Here is a 13,759-nt window from a genome sequence, read left to right as displayed (position 1 = left end):
CACCTTAAGACACAAATCAACCAAAACCATAATGTCACCTAGATACTCCAATGTCACCTCAAGTATCTGTGGGTATGATTATACGATATGCATCACACAATCTCAGATTCATCTATTCAACCAACACATAGAACCTCAAAGAATGCCCCAAAGTTCCTACCGGAGAATCACGACGAAAACGTCTGCCAACCCCTATGCATAGGTTCATGGGCGGAACCCGCAAGTTGAAAACCAAAACATACATCAAGTGAATCACATGATACCCCATTGTCACCACAGATACGCACGTCAAGACATACATCAAGTGTTCTCAAATCTTTAAAGACTCAATCCAATAAGATAACTTCAAAGGGGAAACTCAATCCATTACAAGAGAGTAGAGGGGGGAGGAAACATCATAGGATCCAAATATAATAGCAAAGCTCACGATACATCAAGATCGTATCACCTCAAGAACACGAGAGAGAGAGAGAGAGAGAGAGAGAGATCAAACACATAGCTACTGGTACATACCCTCAGCCCCGAGGGAGAACTACTCCCTCCTTGTCATGGAGAGCACCGGGATGATGAAGATGGCCACCGGATAGGGATTGCCCCCTCCGGCAGGGTGCCCGAACGGGTCTAGATTGGTTTTCGATGGCTACGGAGGCTTCTGGCGGCGGAACTCCCGATCTATTGTGCTCCCCGATGGTTTTAGGGTATATGGAGATATATAGGTGGAAGAAGTACGTCAGGGGGGCACGAGGGGCCCACGAGGGTGGAGGGCGCGCCCAGGGGGGTGGGCGTGCCCCCCTGCCTCGTGGCTTCCTCGTTGATCCCCTAACGCACACTCCAAGTCTTCTGGGCTTCTTCTGATCCAAAAATAAGTTCCGTGAAGTTTCAGGTCAATTGGACTCCGTTTGATTTTCCTTTTCTGTGATATTCTAAAACAAGGAAAAAATAGAAACTGGCACTGGGCTCTTGGTTAATAGGTTAGTCCCAAAAATTATATAAAAGCGCATAATAATGCATATAAAACATCCAAGGTTGACAATATAATAGCATGTAACAATCAAAAATTATAGATACGTTGGAGACGTATCAGCATCCCCAAGCTTAATTCCTGCTCGTCCTCGAGTAGGTAAATGATAAAAACAGAACTTTTGATGTGGAATGCTACCTAACATATTTATCCATGTAATTCTCTTTATTGTGGCAAGAATATTCAGATCCATAAGATTCAAGACAAAATTTTAATATTGACATAAAAATAATAATACTTCCAGCATACTAACAAAGCAGTCATGTCTTCTCAAAATAACATGGCCAAAGAAAGCTATCCCTAGAAAATCATATAGTCTGGTTATGCTCCATCTTCACCACACAAAATATTTAAATCATGCACAACCCCGATGACAAGCCAAGCAATTTTTTCATACTTTTGACATTTTCAAAACTTTTTCGACCTTCACGCAATACATGAGCGTGAGCCATGGACATATCACTATAGGTGGAATAGAATGGTGGTTGTGGAGAAGACAAAAAGGGAGAAGATAGTCTCACATCAACTAGGCGTATCAACGGGCTATGGAGATGTCCATCAATAGATATCAATGTGAGTGAGTAGGGATTGCCATGCAACAGATGCACTAGAGCTATAAATGTATGAAATCTCAACAAAAGAAACTAGTGGGTGTGCATCCAACTCGCTTGCTCACGAAGACCTAGGGCATTTTGAGGAAGCCCATCATTGGAATATACATGCAATGAAACATTCCCACTAGTATATGAAAGTGACAACATAGGAGACTATCATGAAGATCATGGTGCTACTTTGAAGCACATGTGTGGTAAAAGGATAGTAGCATTGTCCCTTCTCTCTTTTTCTCTCATTTTATTTTTTTATTTGGGCCTTCTCTTTTTTTATGGCCTCTTTTCTTTTCTTTTTTTATTTGGGCTTCTTTGGCCTCTTTTATTTATTTATTTATTTTCGTCCGGAGTCTCATCCCGACTTGTGGGGGAATCATAGTCTCCATCATCCTTTCCTCACTGGGACAATGCTCCAATAATGATGATCATCACACTTTTATTTTCTTACAACTCGACAATTACAACTCGATACTTAGAACAAAATATGACTCTATATGAAAGCCTCCGGCAGTGTACCGGGATGTGCAATGATGCATGAGTGACATGTATGAAAGAATTATGAACGGCGGCTTTGCCACAAATACAATATCAACTACATGATCATGCATAGCAATATGACAATGATGGAGCGTGTCATAATAAACGGAACAGTGGAAAGTTGCATGGCAATATATCTCGGAATGGCTATGGAAATGCCATAATAGGAAGGTATATGGTGGGTTTATGGTACCGGCAAAAGTTGCGCGGTACTAGAGAGACTAGCAACGGTGGAAGGGTGAGAGTGCGTATAATCCATGGACTCAACATTAGTCATAAAGAACTCACATACTTAATGCAAAAATCTATTAGTTATCGAAACAAAGTACTACGCGCATGCTCCTAGGGGGATAGATTGGTAGGAAAAGACCATCGCTCGTCCTCGACCACCACTCATAAGGAAGACAATCAATAAATAAATCATGCTCCAACTTCATTACATAACGGTTCACCATACGTGCATGCTACGGGAATCACAAACTTCAACACAAGTATTTCTCAAATTCACAAGTACTCAACTAGCATGACTCTAATATCACCGTCTCATATCTCAAAACAATCATCAAGTATCAAACTTCTCATAGTTTTTATTATATCCCTCTTGGATGCCCATCATATTAGGACTAGTTTCATAACCAAAGCAAACTACCATGCTGTTCTAAAGACTATAAAAATGATATAAGTGAAGCATGAGAGTTCATTAATTTCTATAAAATAAAACCACCACCGTTCTCTAAAAAGATATAAGTGAAGCACTAGAGCAAATGACAACCTACTCCGAAAGATATAAGTGCAGTTCAATGAGTAGTCGAATAATTATGCAACTATATGAAGACTCTCTAACATTTAAGAATTTCAGATCTTGGTATTTTATTCAAACAGCAAGCAAAACGAAATAAAATAAAATGACGCTCCAAGCAAAACACATATCATGTGGCGAATAAAAATATAGCTCCAAGTAAAGTTACCGATGAACGAAGACGAAAGAGGGGATGCCTTCCGGGGCATCCCCAAGCTTAGGCTTTTGGTTGTCCTTGAATATTTCCTTGCGGTGCCTTGGGCATCCCCAAGCTTAGGCTCTTGCCACTCCTTATTCCATAATCCATCGAATCTTTACCCAAAACTTGAAAACTTCACAAGACAAAACTTAGCAGAAAACTCGTAAGCTCCGTTAGCGAAAGAAAACAAAACACCACTTCAAGGTACTGTAATGAACTCATTCTTTATTTATATTTGTGTTAAACCTACTTTATTCCAACTTCTCTATGGTTTATAAACTCTTTTACTAGCCATAGATTCATCAAAATAAGCAAACAACACACGAAAAACAGAATCTGTCAAAAACAGAACAGTCTGTAGTAATCTGTAGCTAGCGAAAGATCTGGAACCCCAAAAATTCTAAAATAAATTTCTGGACCTTAGTAATTTATCTATTAATCATATGCGAAAATAATTAACTAAATATCACTCTCCAATAAAAAATGGCAGCAATTCTCATGAGCGCTAAAGTTTCTGTTTTTTACAGCAAGATCAACAAGACTTTCCCCAAGTCTTTCCAACGGTTCTACTTGGAGCAAACACTAATTAAAACATGAAAAACTCAATGATAACAGAGTCTAGATAAATTATTTATTACTAAACAGGAGCAAAAAGCGAGGAATAAAAACAAAGTTGGGTTTCCTCCCAACAAGCGCTATAGTTTAACGCCCCTAGCTAGGCATGATGATTTCAATGATGCTCACATAAAAGATAAGAATTGAAACATAAAGAGTGCATCATGAAGAATATTGCTAATACATTTAAGTCTAACCCACTTCCTATGCATAGGGATTTTGTGAGCAAACAACTTATGGGAACAATAATCAACTAGCATAGGAAGGCAGAACAAGCATAACTTTAAAACTTTAAGCACATATAGAGGAAACTTGATATTATTGCAATTCCTACAAGCATATGTTACTCCCTCAAGATAATTTTCAGTAGCATCATGAATGAATTAAACAATATAAACATCACATAAAGCATCCTTTTCATGGTCTACAAGCATAGAAAATTTACTACTCTCCATATAAGCAAAATTCTTCTCATTCGGGATAGTGGGAGTATCATAAGAGACTTGAATACTATAAATTGTTTCCACATTAAAAGAGTAATGTTCAGAAAAAGGGTAATCATAATCATGAAAAGTTTTATAAATATAATCATCACTACTTTTTATAGCATATGTATCATCACAATAATCATCATAGGTAGGAGGAATGCTATCATCATTATAAATTTGCAGATCAAAACTTGGGAGACTAAAAATATCATCTTCATTAAACGTAGCAGCCCCAAGCTTGGGACAAACATTAATTGCAGCAAATATATTCTCAAAAACATCATCTTCATCAAACATAGCATCCCCAAGCTTGGGCCTTTTCATATCATAAGCATAATCACTCTCATAATTAATAGTATGGATAGCACCAATAGTATAGCAAATTATCATATTCTTCCAAGCAAGTGCCAAAAAGATTTTAAAGATCATAAGAAGTATCATTATCTTCCACAATTATATTTTCATGAGGCACAATAGTAATAGGAGCAGCATTATTTGGGAGAGATATCTTTTTACCTCTCTTTCTTTTTCTTTTCTTCTTCTTCACCACATCATGTGTGGGTTCAATCCTCTTTTTCGAGCTCCTTATTAATGAGATTGGTTGAATAGGAGGCTCCTCCTCGTTACCTGATTCATCATAAGAAATAATAGGAGGGTATTGGGAAGTCTCTTCCCTTTCATTAGTATTCTCTTCATCTTCTATTTCTTTTCTTTTCTTTATGTAATTGGCAATATAAGAATTTTCAATGCAATTCACCGCACAAATACATATAAATCCTCTCTAGATCAAAATCAAGAAATCTATGTAGATTAAACTTTGGAATACCCTCAGTTATATGTTTCATTTCCTCATACCCCAAAAGAAGACTAAGCTCTTTATGATGCTCAAGGGTAATCAAATTATCACAATTTTTGGATACGATTCGGTCATGAAATTTTTTTGCATTGGAGATTTAAATGACCATGTTCATTGCAAAGTTCACAAGGGGCGCGAAAAATATTGAATTCTTTAGCACAATCATCAAGACTTTCTTGCAACAATTTAGTTTCTAGATACTTATGCCTCTTGCAAGATCTATCTTCCCTATTTAGTGTGTACTTGCAAACCCAATGTACTCCACAAAAATTGACATGTTTATAGGAGACATTTTCATCATAACTAGTGCAATCATCATTAGTACCATGGATATTCAAGGAGTTCATACTAACAACATTGCAATCATGCTCATCATTCAAATATTTAGTGCCAAACATTTTAATGCATTCTTCTTCTAACACTTTGGCACAATTTCCCTTTCCATCATACTCACGAAAGATATTAAAAAGATGAAGCATATGAGGTAAACTTAATTCCATTTTTTTATAGTTTTCTTTTATAAACTAAACTAGTGATAAAACAAGAAACTAAAAGACACGATTGCAAGATCTAAAGATATACCTTCACGCACTCACCTCCCCGGCAATGGCGCCAGAAAAGAGCTTGATGTCTACCACACAACCTTCTTCTTGTAGACGTTGTTGGGCCTCCAAGTGCAGAGGTTTGTAGGACAATAGCAAATTTCCCTCAAGTGGATGACCTAAGGTTTATCAATCCGTAGGAGGCATAGGATGAATATGGTCTCTCTCAAGCAACCCTGCAACCAAATAACAAAGAGTCTCTTGTGTCCCCAACACACCCAATACAATGGTAAATTGTATAGGTGCACTAGTTCGGCGAAGAGATGGTGATACAAGTGGTATATGGATGGTAGATAATAGTTTTTGTAATCTGAAAATATAAAAAACAGAAAGGTAACTAATGATAAAAGTGAGCGTAAACAGTATTGCAATGCTAGGAAACAAGGCCTAGGGTTCATACTTTCACTAGTGCAAGTCCTCTCAACAATAATATCATAATTGGATCACATAACTATCCCTCAACATGCAACAAAGAGTCACTCCAAAGTAACTAATAGCCGAGAACAAACAAAGAGATTATGGTAGGGTACGAAACCACCTCAAAGTTATTCTTTCCAATCAATCCGTTGGGCTATTCCTATAAGTGTCACAAACAGCCCTGGAGTTCATACTAGAATAACACCTTAAGACACAAATCAACCAAAACCCTAATGTCACCTAGATACTCCAATCTCACCTCAAGTATCCGTGGGTATGATTATACGATATGCATCACAGAATCTCAGATTCATCTATTCAACCAACACATAGAACCTCAAAGAGTTCCCCAAAGTTCCTACCGGAGAATCACGACGAAAACGTGTGCCAACCCCTATGCATAGGTTCATGGGCGGAACCCGCAAGTTGATCACCAAAACATACATCAAGTGAATCACGTGATATCCCATTGTCACCACAGATACGCATGGCAAGACATACATCAAGTGTTCTCAAATCTTTAAAGACTCAATCTGATAAGATTACTTCAAAGGGGAAACTCAATCCATTACAAGAGAGTAGAGGGGGAAGAAACATCATAGGATACAAATATAATAGCAAAGCTCGTGATACATCAAGATCGTATCACCTCAAGAACACGAGAGAGAGAGAGATCAAACACATAGCTACTGGTACATAACCTTAGCCCTGAGGGAGAACTACTCCCTCCTCGTCATGGAGAGCACCGAGATGATGAAGATGGCCACCGGAGACGGATTTCCCCCTCCGGCAGGGTGCCGAAACAGGTCTAGATTGGCTTTCGGTGGCTACGGAGGCTTCTGGCGGCAGAACTCCCAATCTATTGTGCTCCCCGATGGTTTTAGGGTATATGAAGATATATAGGCGGAAGAAGTACGTCAGGGGGCCACGAGGGTGGATGCGCGCCCAGGGCGGTGGGCGTGCCCCCTGCCTCGTGGCTTCCTCATTGATCCCCTGACGTGCACTCCAAGTCTTCTGGGCTTCTTCTGATCCAAAAATAAGTTCCGTGAAGTTTCAGGTCAATTGGATTCCATTTGATTTTTCTTTTCTGCGATATTCTAAAACAAGGAAAAAACAGAAGCTGGCACTGGGCTCTGGGTTAATAGGTTAGTCCCAAAAATAATATAAAAGTGCATAATAATGCATATAAAACATCCAAGGTTGATAATATAATAGCATGGAACAATCAAAAATTATAGATACGTTGGAGACATATCAGCTTGCTTTTATTGCGTCATGGTTTTCCATTGCCATCCCTGACTTCGGATGTGTTTGGGTCGCTGGTGCCGCTGCGGGCCAGCCAACTATCCTCGCTCGCGCAAAAGCGGGTCATAAAGCTTGTTAGGGCTGCCATTGTCCTTGGTTTTTCCTAGCCGAGGTTTCTGGCAAGCCATTTGTCCCAGACACTATGTTTGAAAGCCGCTAAGGCTTCGGCGTCCAGGCAATCGACAATTTGATTCTTCTTAGTTAGGAATCTGTTCCAAAGCTTTCAGGCTGACTCTCCGGGTTGTTGAATTATGTGACTTAAATCGTCTGCATCCGGAGGTTGGACATAGGTCCCATCAAAATTAGCCCTGAAAGCGTCCTCGAGCTCTTCCCAACTTCCAATTGAGTTTTCGGGGAGGCTTTTCAACTAGTGCCTAGCTGGTCCTTTCAACTTTAAGGGCAAGTATTTGATGGCATAGAGATCGTCTCCATGAGCCATGTGGATGTGAAGGATAAAATCCTCAATCCAGACCCTAGGGTCTGTTGTTCCATCGTATGACTCTATGTTCACGGGTTTGAATCCTTCTCGGAGTTCATGATCTAGTACCTCGTCGGTGAAGCACAGGGGTGCGCGACACCCCTGTATTTGGGTGTGTCTGACGGTTGTAGTGTTCGGTTTTGATTCCGAACCATTATTCTATCAGTATAGTCATTTGGGCGGCGATGATTCTGTGCCGAAACGCGCTTCCGAGGTCCGTAAATGGACCTGGTCAAACCGACTTTTTTGTGTAGGTTCTCACGTAGGTCGTGTGCTGACTTGTGTACGTCATCATTAGCCACCCTGTCGCGACCACGGGGTGGCCAGTCCGGTTGATCGGCCGTTTTATTTTCCAGCTGAGTGGGCTCTAAGGCCTCATCGTCGAATTCAGGAAACAGCTTGCGCTTTGGATAGCTTTTTGTGTGGTGATTACCGCCGTACTTTTCTTCCGTGTCAAGCTCTTTATTCCATCTGCTGTTGAGTGTATTCTGCACGGTATTAAGCCTTTGCTTCTGCTTCTTCAGGCTCCGCGTGGTTTCAATGAGCCTTTTATAAAGGTTCTCTTGTTCCAGGTGTCTTTCAGGGATGATGTGTGCATCGTTGTCTGGACTATTCATGTTTCTGGAGACAGGTTGATGCGGGGTCGTCGTGACCTGACAGCAGCTCCGTACTATGTTCGCCGTCCGTTGGTTCACCCTGCTCCACCGCTGGGTTCATGTGGTTGTTGTCTCCTTTGGGGTCGACCGGGGTGTTACTCTTTCTTGCACTATTATCGCTGTTTTTGTCGGGGCGGGATTTGGAGCGGCGCTTATGCCGTCGCTTTGGTTGCTTCTCGAGGGAATTTTCCTTTGCTGCTTCCTCCCGTTCCTCGTCATAATTTTCTTGGGGTGTATCCACCATGTATATATTATGTGATGAAGTGGCAGTCCAGTGCCCTACAGGCGGTGGTTCCTGTTCGTTTCCCGCATCGTCGTCCATACCGTCGATGTCTTCGGAGCCAAAATCAAGCATGTCAGTTAAGTCATCGACAGTGGCTATTAAGTGGGTGGTGGGTGGGGAACGAATTTCTTCGTCGTCCGCTTCCCACTCGAGCCGGACATAGTTCGGCCAAGGGTCTCCTGACAAAGAGAGAGAGAGACTGTAATGAGTTTAGCACGTCGCCTAGGGGCGAGTGCTGAAAGATATCCGCGGAGGTGAACTCCATGATCGGTGCCCAATCAGATTGGATGGGCACAGATGCGAGCGGTTCAGAGTCTATGGCCGGGGATGAATCCGAGTGTCCGGCAACACAGGTCCCATAGGAGGTGAAGTCAGTATTCGGCTCTATCGCCGCTTAGTGTGCGGCCTCCGTGGCGGGGTCCATCCACCCGTCCTCGAACGACGCGATCTGTTCTGGATTGAGGGTGGGAGTAGTTACAGGTGTGATCTCCCGAACACTGTCCGATGGCAGAGCTAAATCATGCTCATCGTGACTGTGTGGCGTACCTGACATGGGTTCGAATCCGTCGAAGATCAAGTCTCCGCGGATGTCGGCGGCATAGTTCAAGCTTCCAAACCTGACCTGATGGCCAGGGGCGTAGCTCTCGATCTGCTCCAGATGGCCGAGCGAGTTGGCCCACAGTACGAGGCCGCCGAATACGAAGATCTGTTCGGGGAGGAAAACCTCACCCTGGATCGCATCGTTGCCAATGATCGAAGGAGCCATCAAGCCTTATGACGACGACACAGTGGAACTCTCAATGAAAGCACCAATGTCGGTGTCAAAACCGGCGGATCTCGGGTAGGGGGTCCCGAACTGTGCGTCTAAGGCGGATGGTAACAGGAGGCGGGGGACATAATGTTTACCCAGGTTCGGGCCCTATCGATGGAGGTAATACCCTACTTCTTGCTTGATTGATCTTGATGATATGAGTATTACAAGAGTTGATCTACCACGAGATCGGAGAGGCTAAACCCTAGAAGCTAGCGTATGGTATGATTGTTGTTGTCCTATGGACTAAATCCCTCCGGTTTATATAGACACCGGAGGGGCTAGGGTTACACAAAGTCGGTTACCAGGGAGGAGATCTACATATCCGAACGGCCAAGCTTGCCTTCCACGCAAAGGAGAGTCCCACCCGGACACGGGACGAAGTCTTCAATCTTGTATCTTCATAGTCCAACAGTCCGGCCAAGGGATATAGTCCGGCTATCCGAGGACCCCCTAATCCAGGACTCCCTCAACGTCTCATCTGAAAGAGTTTTTTCATCGCACCTCACCCATCGCACTGTCTCATGCTCTGAAGGGGCGATGTTCATCTCGCCGAGCTGTATCGAAGGTGCCTTCTAGGAAGGCGACACCTGCACAGGGTGAGTCCTTAAAAAGAAAGGACAATGGTGAGACTGTTGGAGATATGCCCTAGAGGCAATCATGTATGCTGATATTTCCTATGTGTTTATGAATAAAGATAGTCCTTGGACATTATCAATGATGTGTATCAGCAAGTATGTGACTTGTTTGTGGGACTATGCATTGTATGATGACTGTCCTAAAAGGTCCCTAGTCGAAAGGGCTATGTGGACGCGCAGCCAACTAGACTAGCATATGACACGGTCGATGGCTTGGTCTTACTAGCCATGGAGCATTGGATGCTAACCGGATAATATGGACTTGGAAGGATCTGGTCGGATTCGACGTAGTCGGATCCGAGTCGAGATAAGGTCCGAGTCGGACAAACCCAACTATGAGACACAATGATATGTCATCTGTGAGTCTCGAGTACAACATATGTTCTATGTCCTAAGACCTGAGCTGACGCATGTACTCGGGATGGTGAAAGACTTGCTTTGGGCCGACCAAACGCTACTCCGTAACTGGGTAGTTATAAAGGTAGGTTTCGGGTTTGTCCAGAACCATGCTGCGAGACGTGGTCGAGCAAGATGGGATTTGCCCCTCCGATCAAGAGAGATATACTCTGGGCCACTCATGTGATCCGACCAGGATAAGCATGGCCATGCGACAAGGATTATGAAATAATCTGGTTTGTGGTCGGCATCACTGGAACGAGAAAGAGGTCGGGCTAGCACAAGGATGACAGACTCGCCTTGAGCCCGACAACATATATCATGTGGCAAAAGGAATGGAAGTATGATGTACAGGTTCGCCTAACCAGCTTCATAGTATGTTTGGTGTTCGGCATGCCTTGCTAGAGGCCGCTACCAACTGTGCAGTTCGGAGGTGATCCGAACTGCGACCAAGCCGGCTTGAACCTAAGAGGTCGCGTGCTTAAGGGAAGGAACCTATGAGGTCGGATCTGAGGACACTAGTCGGATATGATCCGAGTTGTATTCAGATTGTGGCCGAGTAGACTTATGGGCTTTAGGGTCTGTGCAAGGCCCAAGTGTTGAGCCTGCGACGGACGCCTATATAAAGTGGAGGTGCCGCACAGTCACGGGATTGATCACTTCGGCGCTGTCACTAGGGTTTGCATGTGTTGCGAATAGACACATCCACTTGCCACTGGTTGTGTGATCGGACCTAGCAGTCCACCATACGACGTTCCTCCTACACGCGCGGATACCGTTAGAGGCAGTGCACTTGCGCTGCTTTCAGCGAAACTGTACGTGGGAACCGACGACCGACTATACGAGGGATATCGGACGAGGAGGACACGATCCACGCAGATGCGCTGCCCCAACTCTTCTTCCGCTGCACGGCACTGCGCATCTAGTGGTAACAAACTACGATCCATCTCCCGCAGCATGTTCTTGGTTGTTCTGCGCGTAGGAAAGTTTTAATTTGCAGTAGACGCACCCTACCGTAGAACCCACCAGATACTACTGTGCCCCCTCCTTCACCAAAGAGGTATAGTCCTTAATACGCATCCGGTGAACAGACCAGATTGTGGCATTTTCCGTTGGGACATCTTGCAGGAAGAGCATACGCCGGACTACATCCAGGGACCTCGCCGGCCGTGCATCGACCAATCCGGCCCCGGACCCTGCCGTAAGGACTAGGGTTGATATGGGTAAAATGCGGGCTTGTCATCTCCAAGAGGACTCGGATGATGTATCCGTCACCAATTCCGAGGTGGAGAGTGCGATGAATCAACGGCGGAGGAAAGAGGCCATGCGCGATCCCAGTTTTACCATAGAGGCGTTCCATGCCCTCAACTCTGCGGATGCATATATCCGAGCTACTCGGGATGGGCTTGCTAGAGCCACACACCAGCTTTCAAAGGATATGCGGGTAAGCGCTTTTTGTAGGTGCAAGACTCATGTGCTAGTAGTCCCCGAGACTTGAAATAGTTTGGCCCAACTGATTTAAGGATCATTGTATTATCAGGTACTCACGGAGAAAAACGACATGCTATCCAAGGAGCTTGAAGAATGTCAGACCAAGCTTACTGTTGTCACTGCCAAACTGGAGAAGTCCAAGAAGGCACTAAATGGTAAGGTCAATCACTGTCCGAAAAAATACGGTTCTGCACCAACAATGTTTTTTAAAATATACACTATTTTGTTTACGGCTGCAGGATCGTCGGATCAGCTGGAGGACAGACTGAGGGCTACGCAGGCGGATAAATGATGACCCACAAGTATAGGGGATCAATTTTAGCTCTTTTCGATAAGTAAGAGTGTCGAACCCAACGAGGAGCAGAAGGAAATGACAAGTAGTTTTCAGTAAGGTAGCATCTACAAGTGCTGAAATTGTAAGTAGCGAGTAGTTTGATAGCAAGGTAATTTGTAACGAGCAAGTAACGATAATAGTAACAAGTATGCAGCAAGTTAGCCCAATCCTTTTGAGGCAAAGGACAGGCTAAAACGGTCTCTTATAATAAGCAAAGCATTCTTGAGGGTACACGGGAATTTCATCTAGTCACTTTCATCATGTTGGTTTGATTTGTGTTCGCAACTTTGATAATTTGATATGTGGGTGGACCAGTGCTTAGGTGCTGTTCTTACTTGAACAAACCTCCTACTTATGATTAACCCTCCGCAAGCATCTGCAACTACGATAAAAGTATTAAGAATAAATTCAAACCATAGCATTAAACTCTAGGATCCAATCGATCCCTTGCAAAGAAGTGCATAAATAGGGGATTAAGTTTCTGTCACTCTCACAACCCACCATCTATTTACTACTCCACAATGCATTCCCTTAGGCCCAAATATAGTTAAGTGTCATGTAGTCGATGTTCACATGACACCACTAAGGGAATCACAACATACATACTATCAAAATATCAAACACATATCAAATTCACATGATTACTTGCAACATGATTTATCCCGTGACCTCAAGAACAAAGGTAACTACTCACAAAGAACAAACATGCTCATGATCAGAGGGGTATTAATATTCATAATGGATATGAACACATAATCTTCCACCAAATAAACCATATAGTAATCAACTACAAGATGTAATCAACACTACTAGTCACCCCCTACCAACAATCTATAGTTCCGGTAACAAGATTGAATATTAGAGATGAACTAGGGTTTGAGATGGTATGGTGCTGGTGAATATGTTGATGGAGATTGCCCTCCGCAAGATGGGAGAGTTGTTGGTGATGATGATGTGATGATTTCCCCCTTCGGGAGGGAAGTTCCCCGGGCAGAATCGCTCCGTCGGAGGGCAAAATTGCTCCTGCCCAAGTTCCGCCTCGAAGCGGCGGCACTCCGTCCCAAAAGTATTATTTGATTTTTTCTAGGTCAAAACCACTTATATACCAGAAGATGGGCACTAGAGGTGGGCCGAGGAGGCCACAACCCACCAAGGGGCGCCAGGGGGGCTGGCGTCCCCAGGTGGGTTGTGCCCACGTGGTAGCCCCCCTCTGGTACTTATTGGC

This window comes from Triticum aestivum, chromosome 2A (genome assembly GCF_018294505.1).
Source record: "Triticum aestivum cultivar Chinese Spring chromosome 2A, IWGSC CS RefSeq v2.1, whole genome shotgun sequence".
Classification (NCBI taxonomy): domain Eukaryota; kingdom Viridiplantae; phylum Streptophyta; class Magnoliopsida; order Poales; family Poaceae; genus Triticum; species Triticum aestivum.
This window is presented reverse-complemented; position numbering follows the sequence as displayed.